The sequence below is a fragment of the Podarcis raffonei genome, chromosome 9 (assembly GCF_027172205.1).
Source record: "Podarcis raffonei isolate rPodRaf1 chromosome 9, rPodRaf1.pri, whole genome shotgun sequence".
NCBI classification, from domain to species: Eukaryota; Metazoa; Chordata; class Lepidosauria; order Squamata; family Lacertidae; genus Podarcis; species Podarcis raffonei.
In genome coordinates this window covers 47,139,835-47,157,577 of record NC_070610.1, presented here as the reverse complement: position 1 = coordinate 47,157,577, position 17,743 = coordinate 47,139,835, and positions in this window count along the sequence as shown.

Here is a 17,743-nt window from a genome sequence, read left to right as displayed (position 1 = left end):
GACTGGGTAGTGGAATGCCTAAAACTGGCATCCAGGAACCTTGCAATATTTTCAATAAGAAATCCCCCCTTATATACATTTATTGGCAGATGGGGCCAATGACAGAAGTATGGCCCCAAAGCAATAGTTATTGTCATCAAACAGCTAGTTTCACATCTGTCTGCTTCCCTAGTTCATGCACAATACCCCTCCCATCCTCTCTGGGAAGGGCCATAGCTCAGAGGTGGAGCATTTGGCTGGCACACAGTGTCAGCAAAGTCACCCAAATAATGCAGACGTTGTCCAGAGAGAAGAATAAATCCTGATAACACTTTAGTAAGGAAGCAGAATAAATACAGCTAATCAGAGCATGTGCAAACTCACTAAATATAATGCTACCTTCACCAATTGCTAAGTGATGCCTCCACCCCACCTTCTTTGCTAGCTGACTCAATGGCAACAGAATTAACACGTAAGCTGCAATCGGAATGATCCCTGCTGTTGTACTACTTCCAACATGCAAAATGTCCCAGCATCAATTCCTTGAGTCTTCTGTAGAGCCACTGCCAGGCAATGTAGATAATACTGAGCTAGATGGACCAGTGATCTGACTCAATATAATGCAAGTTCCTATATTCCATTCCTTTTCACTCATTTTCCAGCATAGTTCCAGGACATTGTGAGCTGTCACCCATTTTCCTCCCTTTTTGTTAAATCGGAGAGAATATTTGGAGGGCATTCTCCACATTTGCTCTCTGTTTTGAGGGAGAGTATGGGTAAAAAAATATACCTTTCATTGTGGACTTGGCTTTAAAATAAAGAGTGGTGTGTGTGTACTGACAGACTAACCCCCGGCTCTCAAGAAAATTGCTATGAGGAAGACTAGAGCCATCAGCATTAGGCTTGAAAGCATTCATTGAAGGCTGAAGAAGAAGTTGGTAATATCACTTACACTTGAATTGTTCACACAGGGAATACAGACATTTGGGGCCGCCATAGTGCAAGGAACAGAAAATTCAGCACAATATTGTCATGGGTTAAACACACACACACAAAAAACCCCAAGACTGAAAATGAGGAAAGACTGGCATATTATGAGAAGGGTATGAATGACAGCACAGTGTAGCTAGTAGAAGGAAACAGACTGTCTGGCAATTCTGGATAAAGCAGGGCATTACTTAGCAGAATAGCTCTTCTGCCAATGCCAATAGTAAACAGCATTTCAAAGCATCCTGGGGAAAAAGCCAATGAAGTCAAAAAATGCTGCTGTTCTGCCACAATATTCAAACTGATGCATTAAACATATAATGCAATGTCTTAGAAGGAATTTCTTCATTTCCTGATCTTTCTTTTTAATAAATGGACAGCACAAAACAGATTTCAAAAGCCAAGAATGTACAGTATATCACATTTGGAAAGAAGAACATTCAAGGAAATCAGAAGGATTTATTATTATTTTGTAAGGAGGTGCATTTCCTTGCAATGTCAAATGATAATTGGGCATCTTGGTCACCCCCCCCCAAATAATCAGTTGTTTCATTCACAAGGAGCTCCCCGTTAGAAGCAGGAGCTGGTACATTTGGTTTCTGCTCTCATACACTTGCTAAACATGGTTACTGAAAGCAGTGGCATAGCGTGGGTTGCGAGTGTCCAGGGCAAGGCAAGTATTCTTGCAAATATACCTGCAAGTCTGACCTTAGCACAAGAGTCTTCTGCCCTCTTGTGGTTTACCGCAACTAGTATTCAGAAGCATTACTGCCTTTGACATAGGCAAAGCGTAACCATGATGCCTTGTAGCCTTATCCTGGGAACTTTTGCATGTTCTGTCCCCGGCATGAAATCCAACAAGGCTAGAAGATTCTTATGTGTCTCACATCTACTGCATGTAGCAATGCAAAGCTTTTCCAAAACTGCTGTGTTTCAAAACTGCTGTCACAAAATGGCTGCCAAGGGAGCATCTGGAATAACACAAAATGGCTGCCACAGATGAGGCGGGGTAGGGCGTGCAAGCATGCCTCCCATGAGTTGTTCCATTAAACACTAGCAGTTGTACTCACAGGCAGAGTGAGTACATTTTTCCTCTGTTCAGAATGGGTTAGAGGGTGGGTGTCCAATCCTGGCACCCAGTGAAATGTGTGTGTGTTGAAGAGGATTTTTTCAATGTAGGAGCAGTTAAGCTAATGATAACAGAAACTGAACAGGAAGAGCATTTTATCATGTATTGTGGTTTTTAAGATATATTTAATGAGACCTTTGTCGGCACCATAAGAAGTGCTGGTGGGCGCATTCATGCCAATGGGCACCATGTTGGTGATTCCTGCAGCAAGGTAATTGAAACTTTCTTCAGTACCTCCAATCTGCAATATTTCTCCACATTCATTCTGTGTCCAGTTTCTTTTCTCCCTACTCCCCCCACTGCTTTGAATTGCTGAAAAATAACACTTAAAAAATGGCCCGCTTCTGTTAAATTGAAGTAGCCAGGCCTTACACATTTGCCTGGTCAACAAAGCAATTATTTCTGCTCATTGCTCTGCTGCTTTCCAAGCTGAAACCAGTGACCCCAGGATCCCTGAAACAGATAGTACCCTCTGGGTCAAAATACAGGCATAGCAAACTATTGCCCCAGCATGGCTCTGACAGATGATAAGCTAAAGAAGGTCTATGGCAGATACTACTATGACAGTAATGAAACAATATGAGTAAAGCTTATTATCTTCATTAATTTTCACTCAATTTCCACCATACTGGGAAGATATTAGTTTGCTAATATTGTCTGTCTGATTTAGGAAGAAATTCATCCCCTGAGCAAAACAAACAAAACTAAAAACAAACAAAGCCCCCTATTGATACCATGCTACCATCACATTTTCAAGTGATAAAAAGTTAATACTGTGTTAATGCAGTTTTTAAATGCTTTATAATTGCTATCCTAGTGCAAATTATTTGTTTTTTATTATTGCTGTTTACCAAAGCTCATTGGCCTGTCAATTGGGGATCTTGGAAAGCAGTCTCCTGGGAACTGTCAGTGACATCAGATTACTTGTAATAAGCATCACATAGAAATTAAAATACATTTTTAATACATTCAGTTTCATGTATCCTCCTCATCCTCAAACTACATGCATCTCTACGAGGCAAATGCAGTAGCGTTAATATAAACTCTAGGCTCCAAGCTTGTAATGTTAGTTCCTTGAATAACATTAAAACTAGAAATTGGGAAATTCTCACTGGTATATTTGCAATTAGCTCAATATTTACAGGTTTTCTTCTGACTGGTAAGGAGGACACAATAGGCAAGTAATGGAAATCAACTGTTTCTTTATTCATATACAATGTATATCTCCATCTCTGTTCCATTTTCTTTCCTTGGCTTTCCTGTTTCTCCATTCTACCATGGTCTACTAGTGAGAGCCATCTGAAAAGAACTAGATAGAACTGAATAGACTACAGCTTTGAAGATTCAAAGCACCTCTCTTTTTCAAATCAAGAACAAAAGGGTAGTAAACTGGGATCAATAGTTAGTTACAACAGCCTCATATCTCTGCCACTTTTGTTGTATTCTTCTTCCTCCTGGTCAGATAATCATTTGAAGAACTGGAAGCCAGCATCGCTTCTGGAACTTTGTCTTGTCCTTCTTCATCAGTGTTGTCAGGGCCCTCAGCTTTCTGCTCCAAAATAAAGGCAAGCAGCCTCTTAATCTGCTTTTTGCTGGTCCTTAGTGAGGTGTTCCATTCTTGAGGATAACTGATCCCTCAGGATGTCTACATTTTGTAAATAATACAAAATCCTAGAAAGCCTTTTACTGATTTGTAGGATACGTTCAAATGAGATGGAATAATTTCAAATAAAATCAATCTAAGATTCAAAATAATTCATGAATTATAGTTGTTTTTTATGTTCTACTTGCTATTCATATTAGTTTTGTTTGTCTTAAATGTGTTTATGAAGTGCCATATCAGAAGATTTGTATGCTTGGGTGAACGCCAGACTGACAGGAAGACTAGCATTGACTTTGTGCCCTCTAAACAGTTCAAAAAATGATATTCATGACACTGAATATGCAGCAGCCCTATAAGCAAAGACTGTATCTGCTTAGAAACCTTCCCATGCTAGCCTTGGCAGAAATGCCCCCTTGTGCCTATCTTTTGTCTTGCTCTTCCTAATTGCCTCCATTCCTGTTCATTCTCGACTAACAAATAATAGTCGTAGTTAATGATATCCTGCCTTTCCTCCTGAAGGAAACCAGGGCAACTAGTAATAATCATACAGATAAATCCCTGTGGCTTCTTCATCTTCTGACAACTTGGCCTCCCCCTCTGCCCCCTCTTCTCCCTCTGACCACAAATTGTCATCCCACCTCAAATTCCCTGGCTCTAACACTTCTTCTCCTGGGGAGTGTTTTGGGGGTTCACCAGGTGGTACCTCCCATTGCTCCTCCACATCCAGCCAGTCCATGACATAACTTAAATCCAACACTGTGTTGTTGTTGTTGTTTCATTGTTTACTCGTGTCTGACTCTTCGTGACCCCATGGACCAGAGCACACCAGGCACTCCTGTCTTCCACTGCCTCCCGCAGTTTGGTCAAACTCATGTAGGTAGCTTCAAGAACACTGTCCAACCATCTCGTCCTCTGTCGTCCCCTTCTCCTTGTGCCCTCAGTCTTTCCCAACAACAGGGTCTTTTCCAGGGAGTCTTCTCTTCTCATGAGGTGGCCAAGGTATTGGAGCCTCAGCTTCACGATCTGTCCTTCCAGTGAGCACTCATGGCTGATTTCCTTAAGAATGGATAGGTTTGATCTTCTTGCAGTCCATGGGATTCTCAAGAATCTCCTCCAACACCATAATTCAAAAGCATCGATTCTTCAGCGATCAGTCTTCTTTATGGTCCAGCTCTCACTTCCGTACATCACTACTGGGAAATCCATAGCTTTAACTATACGGACCTTTGTTGGCAAGGTGATGTCTCTGCTTTTTTAGATGTTGTCTACATTTGTCATCACTTTGAGGTACTGAGGTACTGGGGGGGGGGGGTTACAGTATCACAATTCTTCTCCACATGACTCAGATATTTTCTGCATTCTTCAGATTACCTTCTCATTTTGTTTACAGTCAGGTTTAGTTCGTCTTTTTATGCACACATGCCCTGCATTTACTCATCTTTTATACATCCTTTAATATGGGCAAAGCTTTGTTTCATTCAGATCTTTTTACCCTTTCCCCCAAATTATTCTCCCTTTCTTTTGAAGGAGAATAACAAGCATGCAAAAAATAGAACCTGAGGCCATGTTTACACACTTACTTCTGTCAAATAAAATGTGAACATGCTTTGTTTACAGTTCTGTTCTCACTGAGAGAACAGTTAAAGAGAAGAAGGAAGAATACAAACTCCTTTTTAAAGAGAAATTTACACTGCTCCTCTAGTATTCTTGTTGTGATTATCAGCGCTTTTGGGGGGCTGGAACTAATATATTGAGGTGCTGCTATTCATATATTGATAAAAGTGTCATTGGAGTCAGCACAAAATGGCTGCCATGAACAGTGGTGGAGGAATCTGCTCCAGCACCAGGGGTGGGACGCTGAGGGGTGGGGTGAACCATCTAGCAGCGCAGCGCATGATGTCCATATGGACTGTGCATGCGCAGCATCCCATACAGACTGCACACGTGCGGCAGCCCATATGGTCGCTATGCAAGAGGCAGCCCATATGGATGCTGTATGGACGGCGTGCGAGAGCAGCAGCCCATACGGACGCCATGCGAGCAGCGCCCATACTAACTGCATGTGTGCCTTTGGCCGCTCTACAGCTGGGGGGGCAGCGGGCCATCTTGTCACACACACCCCAGAGTGGTGCTGGGGTGGCCCGCCGCTCTCCCTCCCCCCTTGTACGCCCCTGGCCATGAAGAGCAGAGAGAGAGACTGAGGCATAGAGTTGCCACTACAATGAGCACTGCCACATCACATATAAATCCCTGAAGGTAACAATTATCATCAAAATGGTTTAATTATTGATGCATTTTAAAGTTTTTAACTTGACTGGAAGCTGGCTTGAAAGCCAAGGTGAGGCATGCATTAGATTAGCCAGGGGCAACCAATGTGATGCCTCCAGATGTTACTGGACTACAAACCTCATCATCCCTGAGCATTGGCTTTGCTGGTTGGGGCTGATGGGAGCTGGAGTCTATGAACATCTGGGAACAAGTCACCAAGGAAGCAATCCTAACTCTCAGCCAGGATCAGAGGGGCTGAATGAAGCAGTGCTGCATCTGAAATCTGGCCGCTTGTGCTATGGAGAAAGGTGTCTCTTCTATAAGAGTTCAAAAGAATAGCTGTAGAATGCCTTCACAGAAACCCACTTACCTACCTGATGACTGTTCAGTGTCCTAGTCAGATGGCAAGGCAGGGAAAAGGGTACCATTTTCTGTTTCACCTCAGGCAGAAAAATGTTTTGGGCCAGCCCCTAGTCCTAGTTCCATAGACCTGAGCCAAAAAGGTTCAACAAAGAACTTTCAACTCAAGTCTAGCAAAACAAATCCACTCGTTAGCAGGAAACACCATCTTTAATATATTGCTTTTCATTCCCAATTAGACTATCGCATTGCAACTGAGGATCCTAAAATATGAACATGTATGCTTTAACCCATCACTCTGTCCATTAAAACTGCTATCACTGATCCCATCCATCAGTTAATCAACTAAACCCTTAGTTAGTTATTCTACTAATTAAGCAGATTAAGTTTGCAGCCCTAGTTAAGACAGATAAATAAATACAATATAAAATATAAAATCAGTGCAGAGGCTCAATGTAAATATCTGTTGTTTCATTGAAGTCAAGGCTCATAAAATTGTAAAAACATCTGCTGCTAGAAAAGAAAGCAAAATACTGCATAAATTAGGGAAAAGAAGCTAAAGGGAGAGCATCATTAGTGTTGTGTCTCTGCAGTACGATGCTTCCTGCTCCATTTAGCACAATAGAAACCAGGATCAAAACAGCCTAAAAGGGAATTTTGGACTCCAAGGTGCAGTTTTTGTATTCACTTACTTAGTCATATCTCTTATTTAAAATATTGGGCAGGAAACCTCTGAAACGAGGGGCAGAACTGAGCCTGTAGTTTACAATACACAAGACAAATGTCAAAATCTGGAAGCATCATGGAATGCAAGTTGAAAAAAACTTGCAACAAAAGAGCAGATTATAAAGAAACATCATATGTCTACAAGGCCATCTTTACCTGGGGGTGCAGGGCACCCGGGCGCCAAATTCTGGGGGGCACCAGGCACCCACCGCTGAAGCCGCCTAAGCTCTTAATTATCTACCTCAAGGATGTCTAACTGGTTCACCGCGAGTGAATGCTGTCAATCGCGGTCTATCGCTAGGCCATTTCTGTTCTCTTTTGCGGAAGAACTGCAGAATCAATATATCCGGTGCCACCCCCTAGTGGTGTCTTTCATTTTCGCATTATCTCAAAAACGGAAGGCGGAGTTACTGCTGCCACTGTAGATTTGTTCACGTTAGCGGTTTCCGCTGTTCCCCTCCTTAAAAGCTCTACAACTTAGACTTGCACCCCTAGAAAAAGCTCAACAACTTTGACCTGCCGCCCCCCACAGGGGGGCGCTGGGTGGATCTTTGCACCCCGGCAGTATATATGCTAAAGACAGCCCTGTATGTCAACATAAATTCTGAATTTGCAAAAGTAACCAAATAAGAAGTATTTTAGTGTTTAAAATGCCTATTCATTTTGAGTGACGGGTCAGGGAAGTTCTTGGAAATGTATAACCTAGAATCAGAGCACAATTGTTGGAGCACAAATGCATGTCCCAGCCAGATTCTAGCTTTTGAATCAAGTGGTGGTGGTGGTGGGGAATCATTTCCCAGGGGCCTTGTTGTCTCACCCCAACCTCAGTGCATGTGCTTCACATGCCACCCACCGGCCACACATTCTTTGTGGAGGAATCCTGTGCCTGACCCCAGGTTGAAAGAAAAGACTCTCTCTCTCTAATATCACGTGTGCTTCTTTTCCAAATAATATAAGGCACTCTCTATAATCAATGCTAAATAGTGTTCAATTTGTTTATACAAAATATATAAAAACAAAACAATTATAATCACTTTCCTTAATGCCAATCAGTTGCAAAGTCATTGGCAATATGTGGGAAGGTAGTAAAATAATTAATGTGGCTCTAGAAATCTACGTGGGTGGATCCTCAAACATTTGACAGGTTCTCAAGCTGTGATCAGAAAGCCTACAATTTGATTGGCAGAGATGTATTACAGGCAAATTAGTCATAGATGGGAACTGTTTAAAGGATAATTAGAAGTACTATTTGAGCGAGAATGTTACTTATCTATTAAAGTCTGGAGATGTTTGAAGACCCATCACATTCATAGACTCATCTATTACCCCTCATGGAACACATTTGAAAAAAAAATATTTTATCTCCTTTTTAATGTTGTGTAGTCATGTAGACTTGATTCCAATTATGATTTGGACTTATTGGTGACAGCATATACTGTAGGTCTCTTGATATTAATTATGTGTCTTGTATGCATTTGTTTTATAAAGAAATAAAAGATGAAAATTTAATAAAAGTCCTCTTAATCCTGGTTATGTAGAATTTAAAATGGCTCTTCCCACTACAATCTTCCAAACACAAACCATGACATGCTTTTTTAACTTTTGGAAATGGGAAGGGGGGAGGGTAAATCAATGTTACATTATACCCTTTGCATTTCTTCATTTATTCCAGAATAAGTAATCATGTAAAAATTAGAACGGTGGCTGATTCTGTAATATCTATAAAGATCTCCAAAGAAATGCAATGACATGCAGATAACGTAATCTTCAAAGATAAATGATCCTTGTAAGCAACTACAGTGGTACCTCCGTTTACGAACTTAATTCGTTCTGGAGGTCTGTTCTTAACCCGAAACCGTTCTTAACCTGAGGTGCTCTTTTGCTAATGGGGCCTCCCACTGCCTCCTTGCCTCCGCAGCGCGACTTCCACTAACATCCTGGGGCAAAGTTCACTACCTGGAACACCTGCTTCCAGGTTAGCGGAGTTCGTAACACGAAGTGTTCGTAAGGAGGATGGTACGTAACCCGAGGTTCCACGGTAGTGAATTCTTAATGATGTAAAATTTGGTTCTGCAACAAAATTTGTCTTCTGGCTCCTTTCATCTTGAAATGGTAGTATATTCATGCCTTCATCAAAATGCTGGTCGAGTTTCTGCTTGTTTTAAACTAACATTTAGAATTATTGGTGAATTGTGTTCTCTATCACGTGGCTGACAAAATTCAGGGAAAAATAGAGGATATTTAAAAGTACCTGTTTCCTGTAGGTTCTTTTGTCCTGTAGTTCCTAACTCAACTTAAGGTAGATGAGATACAGAGTAGGTGTGTGAGGGTCTCCTGCTCATACCCATATTATCAGGATGTGTGCAATGTACAGTATATAAACTGGGCCCCTTACTGTTGTGGTAACTATCCTTTGGAATTCCCTCCTGTGAAATATTAGGTGCCATCTCTGTTGTCTTTTTGGTACCTACTAAAGACCTCTCTCTTCCAACAAGCCTTAAGTAGAGATGCTTCCCAGCCTGCATCTGTATGGAAATGTTTTTAGATGTTTTCGTTGTTTCATTGTTTGTGCCTTTTCTTACCTCAGAAGGTGGTAGACTCTCCTTCACTGGAGGTTTTTCAGCAGTGGATAGATGGCAATTTGTCAGTCATTCTTTAGCTGTGACTCCTGCGTTGCAGGGGGTTAAATGAGATGATCCTTTGGGTCCACTTCAACTCACAGTTCCATGATTCTATCACTTAGCCTCCTTTAGGAGGATTAATGGAAGTGAGAGGTGGACCATAAAGAAGGCTGATCGCCAAAGAATTGATGCTTTTGAATTATGGTGCTGGAGGAGACTCTTGAGAGTCCCATGGACTGCCAGAAGATCAAACCTATCCATTCTTAAGGAAATCAGCCCTGAGTGCTCACTGGAAAGACAGATCCTGAAGCTGAGGCTCCAATACTTTGGCCACCTCATGAGAAGAGAAGACTCCCTGGAAAAGACCCTGATGTTGGGAAAGATGGAGGGCACAAGGAGAAGGGGACGACAGAGATGGTTGGACAGTGTTCTCGAAGCTACCAACATGAGTTTGCCCAAGCTGTGGGAGGCAGTGGAAGACAGGAGTGCCTGGCATGCTCTGGTCCATGGGGTCACGAAGAGTCGGACACGACTAAACAACTAAACAACAAGAAGGAGGATTAATGAGATATAAATGTAATAAACAGAAAAAAAGAAATAAAATAACATATCTATTTATCCTATTTCTCTCTCTCACACACAGATGTACACACAACTCCAAGAATCCTCAAACCACTCTTTGTAACCCAAAGCACATACTACATTTAGAGTCAGCATCAAAGCTGAGAATGAAAGGGTTACATTTCATGTTCCATCCCTGCTTCTATTCCCCTAATTATCACCACCTTCACTAATGCTATTTGCATTTAAAAAGAAGAAGAAAATCACAAGAACTTAAATGCAAAGAGTCATTAAATACCACATATACTTTGGCACAAGGTTACAAAAACACATTTTGGAGAATTAGGTGCCAGCCTTAAACGTTGGGCAAGTCATGGTATTGCCTAAGGTGCTGCGATGCTTTTGAACAAGTATAGTGAAGAGGATCCCTGCTTCCAAACCGAAATCATCCTTTTTTTATTCTTCTTATTCTCTTAAATAAAAGAGGCAATATAGACCGGAAAATGGTCTCCAAGGGAACCTAGAGATTAAATGCAGTCCAAAAGCTTCCTAGAGGTAAACTTCAGGTGATTTATCTCAAAGCCACAAAAGCAGCAGAGCTGAAGCATTCCCTCATTAACGGTCCTATTATATTTGTGATGGTGAACATCAGAAGTGAAACATGTTGACTAAGAACCATGTTAGCTTCCTGCTTCACTGATTTTTAATATTGAAAGTGCCAGTTTAAAATAATTTTGGGGGTAAAATACATAATAGTCTGAAGTGATAATAACTGGCTGAAGCCAATCTTCCAAGAAGAAATATTTCAAGATGATATGTGCCACTTTAGAGTAAATTGCATCTCTTCATTTTCAGAGGGACTCATATAATCAATTATAAAATCAGTGAAGGGATTTTTTTTTGAAGAAAAGGGAATTATTGCATCTTAGTTTGAAACAGGCCAAAATGGCTGGAAATCTGCACTAGCTAGTGTTTCCCAGGGATTGCTGCCTTTGTGTCAATTGCCAAAATAATGAAATCCGCATAACCCTCATTTTATTTCTCAAAGATAGTTTGCCTGAATACATGGCACATTAATTTCTTGATTTTTTTTTATACCCAAAGGTTTTGTTAACTGTTCTTACTGCTTGTGGTTTCTTCAGTGCAGGGGCAGCCAATGTGGCGCCCTCTAGAGGTTATTACAAGTCCCATCAGCTCCATCAAATATCTTTAATACGGTCAATGACCAGAAAGCAATTTATAAAAAATATGACATTATAAGTAATATTGTGCTACAAATAACAGTGGAAATATGGCCAATTCACAGGATTGGTGCTTATATTACATCAGCTCCATCATCTTGCATAAAATCCTGTTGACATAGTAAATAAAAGAAGATGTTGGTGGCTAAAAATAACTAGGTACAGTCTGTGGTATTACTATGACGCAGAAGAATAGGCTTCTGTAAGTTTTCTTAAGGCATAATTATGAATATCATAGTCTCCAATAGCCATGAACACGCCAGCACCTTCACAAAAACTCTTAAGCCATCATGGCGTCTCACTTTCTCATGAATATTCCTGAATTCCCAAATGCAAGCCTTTCCTTCCCCCACCTCAAAAATATTCAAATCTCTTTCTGCCTTTCCATTCTTTGCTCCTTCCATTTTCTGGCCTTTGGACCCTCATTTGCATGCTCTTATGAACTGCTCAGCAACATCACACACAACAGGGCAGGACTGCTCTGTATCCAAACCTCTTAGGTCCCTGCCCAGATTCTTTGCATTGCTGCACTGCGTTTCATTGCTAGTTTCATTTGGGAACTGAAGTGTCACTGAGTCACTGTCACCTGTGTGTGTATTGTGGGCATTTCCTCTCTGGCTCCTGCTTTGAGAGAGATACAGAGATATCTGATCTTGCCCCTGTAGCTTCAAATGAACCAGACTAGATTCCTAGATAGGAAGGGGGATTTGAAAAAATGGGGAAGGGTTCTCCTTCCTGCTTGGCTTGTCACGTGGACAGGAAAAAGACACTGATTTCTCCCATGTGCAGAATTGGTGGCGCCTTCTGAAATCTGATGAAATCTCCCCATTTTATACATTTCTGAAATCTGATGAGTCTCACCATTTTGTGCATTTGGTTGAATCAGAGTGCCAGGGCAGCTGTGTGGAGGGGATGCCTGGGTGGGGGAGTGTCTGTGCAGCTGAACCATCCAGGATTCACCACTGGGGTGCTGCAGTTGTTTACACGTTCCTAATTTGCTCAGAAGCTTGAAAGACCAAAAAGGGGAAGTTCATGTTTCCCTGAACTCAAAAGTTTATATGTCAAAGTCTCCTATATAAACATTGGGATACCTCATGTCATGTACCTGCACAATTACAACAATAATGGTTGTTCAAATTTACCATGCTTCCAAAATACCCATAAAAACATTATGACATCATATAGTCTCTCTCTCTCTCTCTCTCTCTCTCTCTCTCTCTCTCTCTCTCACACACACACACACACACACACACACACACTTATTGATCTGGAGTTTTCTCCCCCCCCCCTCAGGCTTCCCTAAATGCTATACATAAATTCAAAGACTTCTGTGCTTAAAATACTGCAGTTCTGTGTGTTTCCTCTAATAACTTTTGTACTTGACCAGGAGGAAATTCTCAAGCAGTGATACTGATGTAGAATAGTGTGTTCCTATTTTCATTTGAGAAATGTTGGAGGGTATGAAATATAAGCCTTTTAAAAAAAAAATTAGTCACGCTTGTTTGGGCTAATGGGAGTTGTACTTCAGTAATATCTGGCTACCCTTACTTTACTGCATGCACAAAATGGGCATGTTTTTCAAGTTCAGCCAAAGCTGTCCCCCACCCCCATAGTTTCCCCTGAACTCCCCACTCCCCATCCAATAGAAGGAGGTAGTGGTGGCATGGGTGAAATACTTTCTCCTTCTCCTCCGACAAATTGCAAATTGATTTATTATGCAGAGAACTGAATTTATAGTTGGGAAAAAATAAGAAACTGAGAGAACTGAAAGAAGAAATGAAGAGAATTGAAATTAACCAATCCTTCCATCCCTAGTCCTGATCATTCAATTATTAATTTAGTGGAAAGTAGGCACAATTCGCAATCATGCAATATGTGTAGTCCCTGACTGCTTGTAGAGGTCTTTACACTAAGGTTACCAGTCATCCCTGTTTCCCGGGGACAGTCCCCAGATTTACAAATCAGTCCCCATACAAAATCTATTGAAGTTGAAAAGTGTCCCCGGATTCATTGAAAAAAATCTGGTAACTTTACTTTACACACACACATATGTATGCACGTAGCCTCTGTTCTGACCTTCCTGTTAAATGGGATCATCTGAAAGGATGGTCCTGGCTGCTGGCAGGCCCTCAACCCAGTTCTTCCTCCCCCAGCGTGGGCAGAGTAATACCTTCACACCAGGGTGGCACCACATTCACCCAGGCTTCTTGGCCAATCACTTTTGTGTAGGGTGATCATGGGGGGGTATAAAAGTGGCAGTGCGATGCGTGTCTGGCATCTGCTTCACACTGCTGAACACCCACCCATGCGCCCTTTAATTTAGGTGTCCTCTTGCCTTGCTTTGGACTTTGGTTGGTCACCTTTCTTGGGCCGGGGGCCAGGTAGGAATTTTTCCGATTGGCATTGGCAACTTGGTTTTCGCCTACCTCTTAGGAATCGTCACAACTTTGTAAGGTTTGACAGTTAGACATTGGCTCATTGATTTGTGGGGGAGGGGAGGTTGACCATCGCCTGCCCCTCCATTGACCAAGGGTATTCCGTTAAAGGAATCCGGGGCCTGGATCCTGTCCGAAGTCCGCTTGAGGGGCTAGGGCCATGCCAGGCCTCTGGGGACACCGAGGAAAGCTACAGGCGGGTTCCCCCGATGTGGCTTCCTCTTTGGGTGGCTTACCCTTATTGACTCCCTGCAAAGGGGGCAGGAGTCTGATATAGTCCTTTGCCAATGCCAAAACCAATACCGCTCACATTTGCTGTAATCAATAATGTTGTGGCCTAAATTTTTGCCCATCAACCTTAAACCAAAATCTGTGTCAGCGTGAATTTTAATTCTAACGGGGGCTGGCTTGGGGGCCTTGACACGCAATGCATTGAGGTCAACACAGGGCAGTGGGCATGGCACATTAAATGGAGTGAGGGAACTGCTATTGTGATTCTATTATTATTATTATTATTATTATTATTATTATTATGTGTGTTTATGCTACATAAATTATGTTCTCAATGTTATATACCACCCTGGAAACTTTGGATGGGGGGGCAGTATATAAATTGAAGAAATCATCATCATCATCCATAGATTCATAACCATGGGCACAGAATAAGAAGTGAGTAATGAAGGGGCTGCAAGGGAAATGCAAGTTGTACTGTTCTCTCACTGAAAAGGCAAATATGATTTCTGACAAATAAGTAAATATTAAGAAAATGATGTTTGCTGCTGGAAAAGAAAAGAAAATTCTGTACCAGCCCAGATTAGAGGGAGGCTGGGACACTAGGGGAAGAAAAGACAAGGGAAAATGAGCAAAGTTGAAGAGAGAAATTCTTTCAGAGAAGAATAGATAAAATTACAAAATAAAAGTTTAGCAATGGGCTCCTGAACAAAAGTGATCATCTCCACGGGATCTGAACTATAAAGACTAGAATAAAGGACACTTCTCTTTAAAAAGAACAGGAGCTGAAATACCTCACTCTTGAATTCTCAATATACAATGAACACACAAATACACACATCTTGAAAGAGACATACGCAATTCAAATGTGTATATTTTCTCCATCCTACTACCCAAGACGCTGTCATTTGTAAATGCAAGTGAGAAGTACCAAATAGAATATGTAATAGAAACCTGGCGGGATTATCTCCTAGTGATTTCAGCTCCTATTGTTGAAAGGTATAGAAAATGAATAGAAAACAGGGGGTAAGCATTATGCCAACTTAAAGAAAAACCTAACTGGAAAACCTAAATGTCCAATAGGGAACATTAAAACTCCCACTGACAAGAACCTTAATATAATGCATTAAAAGTATATCAGAATTTAGGAAGTAGACAAACACAAAGGTTCCAGTAGAACACTGAGCTCACCATTTTCTTAAAGAATCTACAAAAGAAGAATCCAATAATTCTGAGGCAGCCCCCTCCTCTCTGAAAGATATCTCATCTAGTAAAACTGCCATAGAAGATATGGTTACAGAGCTTCTGATCTTCAAATGTGACAGCATTGACAGTGATAAAAAAGAACCACAGAATGGTGATGTTCCCACAGCGCCCATGACAACAGAGCTGTCAGAGATGGAGCAGGACCGAACGGAGGAAAAGAGTAAAAGAGATATAGAAAAACATTCCCATGATAGACATTTCTATAGCACGGCAAATTGCTAAGCCTGACAGTGGTCACTGCTATGTTTCACCTCCGAGCTGCTGCAGCCTACCGGAGAACAGTCCAGAGAAGATTGTAATTTCGATAAGCCAAAGCAGGTTCAGCACTGAACTCAAGTGATCAGATGTCAGAAATAACAGTTTTGTAATGCTCTAAAGAGTTTAAAGTAACTTTTGAATTTATTTTTCTACCTTGCGACGCTGAAGTGGCTTAAGAGGGATGAATACTCCATGGAACCTCCACCTATACCTATCTAGAGGGAAGGCTTTTCAAGGAAGCTTGCACTCCCCTTCAGCAAATTTTCTCATAACATCCATGGGGAACCCATGACGTTCCAAATGTTGCTGGACTCCAGCTCCCATCATACTTGACCATTTGTCAGGATAGGAGTTGAGTCCATAATTATCTGGGGGAATGGAGATTATCCACCCCTGCCCTATAATCACTTTTTCTTATCAGTGTATCCCAACATATAGAGCATACAGAAAAGTCTGCTGAATCAGACCATTGGCCCATCTAGTCCAGCATCCTATTCCCGCAATGGCCACCCAGATATATAACAGCACTCTCCCAACTTGTGACTCCCAGAAAGTGGTAGTCAGAGACTGTCTTTGATGGTGGAGGTAGAATATATTGACCAGTGTTAGTAGCCACTGATGGCCTTCTCATCCATGAATTTGGGTGACCCAAAGCAGACCCAAAGCATAGTTCATTTCACCAGTGGAGATTTTCTATTTCCCTTTCACTGTTTTATCCCAAAGTCACAAGTGATAAATGGGGAACTCCATGGATTGGTATATAAGTGGGGGGTTTGGGGGTGACTTCAGCTTGAAAGGAATAAGTACAAATCCAGAGACTTTCTTTTTACATGCAGAAGTGCCTTCTGCTCAGTCATAAGCCCCTTTTAGTTCCTGCTCATGATTTTTATACTACATGTGAATAATCCCTCTTACAAAACACGATGGGGGATATATCAAATAATTCACTTCTGTTAATGCAAATCTTTAATAGACCACTCAACACTAATATTTTGCTCCTTTTGTTCCCTTTTCTACTTCCATCCAATTTAATAAATTATCCTTTTCCCCTGCATTTTTTAAATAATGAAAACTTCACCATGTTTCTCAATCTACATTGCCTTATTCTAACATTCCAAGATTGTTCAAGGTCTCCCAATTGTTATTATTCTCATGATGACTGTTGCATCAGTCCTTGCCAATGTGTGAAGCTTTCTATTGTGATAAACTCAGCAAAAGCCTTTTCACAAATAGAATGTATGTGCACGTGTGCAGGTGAATAGTGCCACAAACATCTGTGGATTCTGGCCTTGTCTCTTACACAATATTGAGGTGTGAAAAGAGCCTACGCATGTACACATGATTCAAGATGGTCAATGACCATGAACAGATATGATCCCATTCTTCTTTACTTTTCTGGATAGCAAACATGGTGTTCTCCAAATGTCGATTCCAGCTCCCATCAGCTTCAGCCAGTAAAGCCAACGGTCAAGGATGATAATAGCTGTGGCAGAGGTAGATCCTGAAGGAGTGTCTCCACTCCCATCGTCCAGTCCAGATACCGAGGTCCAATTCCGAGGGCCTTCTGGTGGTTACCTCACTGCGAGAAGTGAAGTTACAGGGAACCAGGCAGAGGACATCCTTGGCAGTGGCACCCCCATGTGGAACACCTTCCCATCAGATGTCAAAGAGATAAATAATAACTTTTAGAAGGCAGCCCTGTATTAGGAAGTTTTTAATGTTTGGTGTTTTATTATGTTTTTATATGTGTTGGAAGCTGCCCAGAGTGGCTAGGGCAACCTAGCCAGATGGGTGGGGTATAAATAATAAAATTATTATTACAGTGGTACCTCAGGTTAAGTACTTAATTCATTCCGGAGGTCCGTACTTAACCTGAAACTGTTCTTAACATGAAGCACCACTTTAGCTAATGGGGCCTCCTGCTGCTGCCATGCCGCCGGAGCACGATTTCTGTTCTCATCCTGAAGCAAAGTGCTTAACCTGAAGCAATATTTCTGGGTTAGCAGAGTCTGTAACCTGAAGTGTATGTAACCTGAAGCGTATGTAACCCGAGGTACCACTGTATTATATAACCAGCA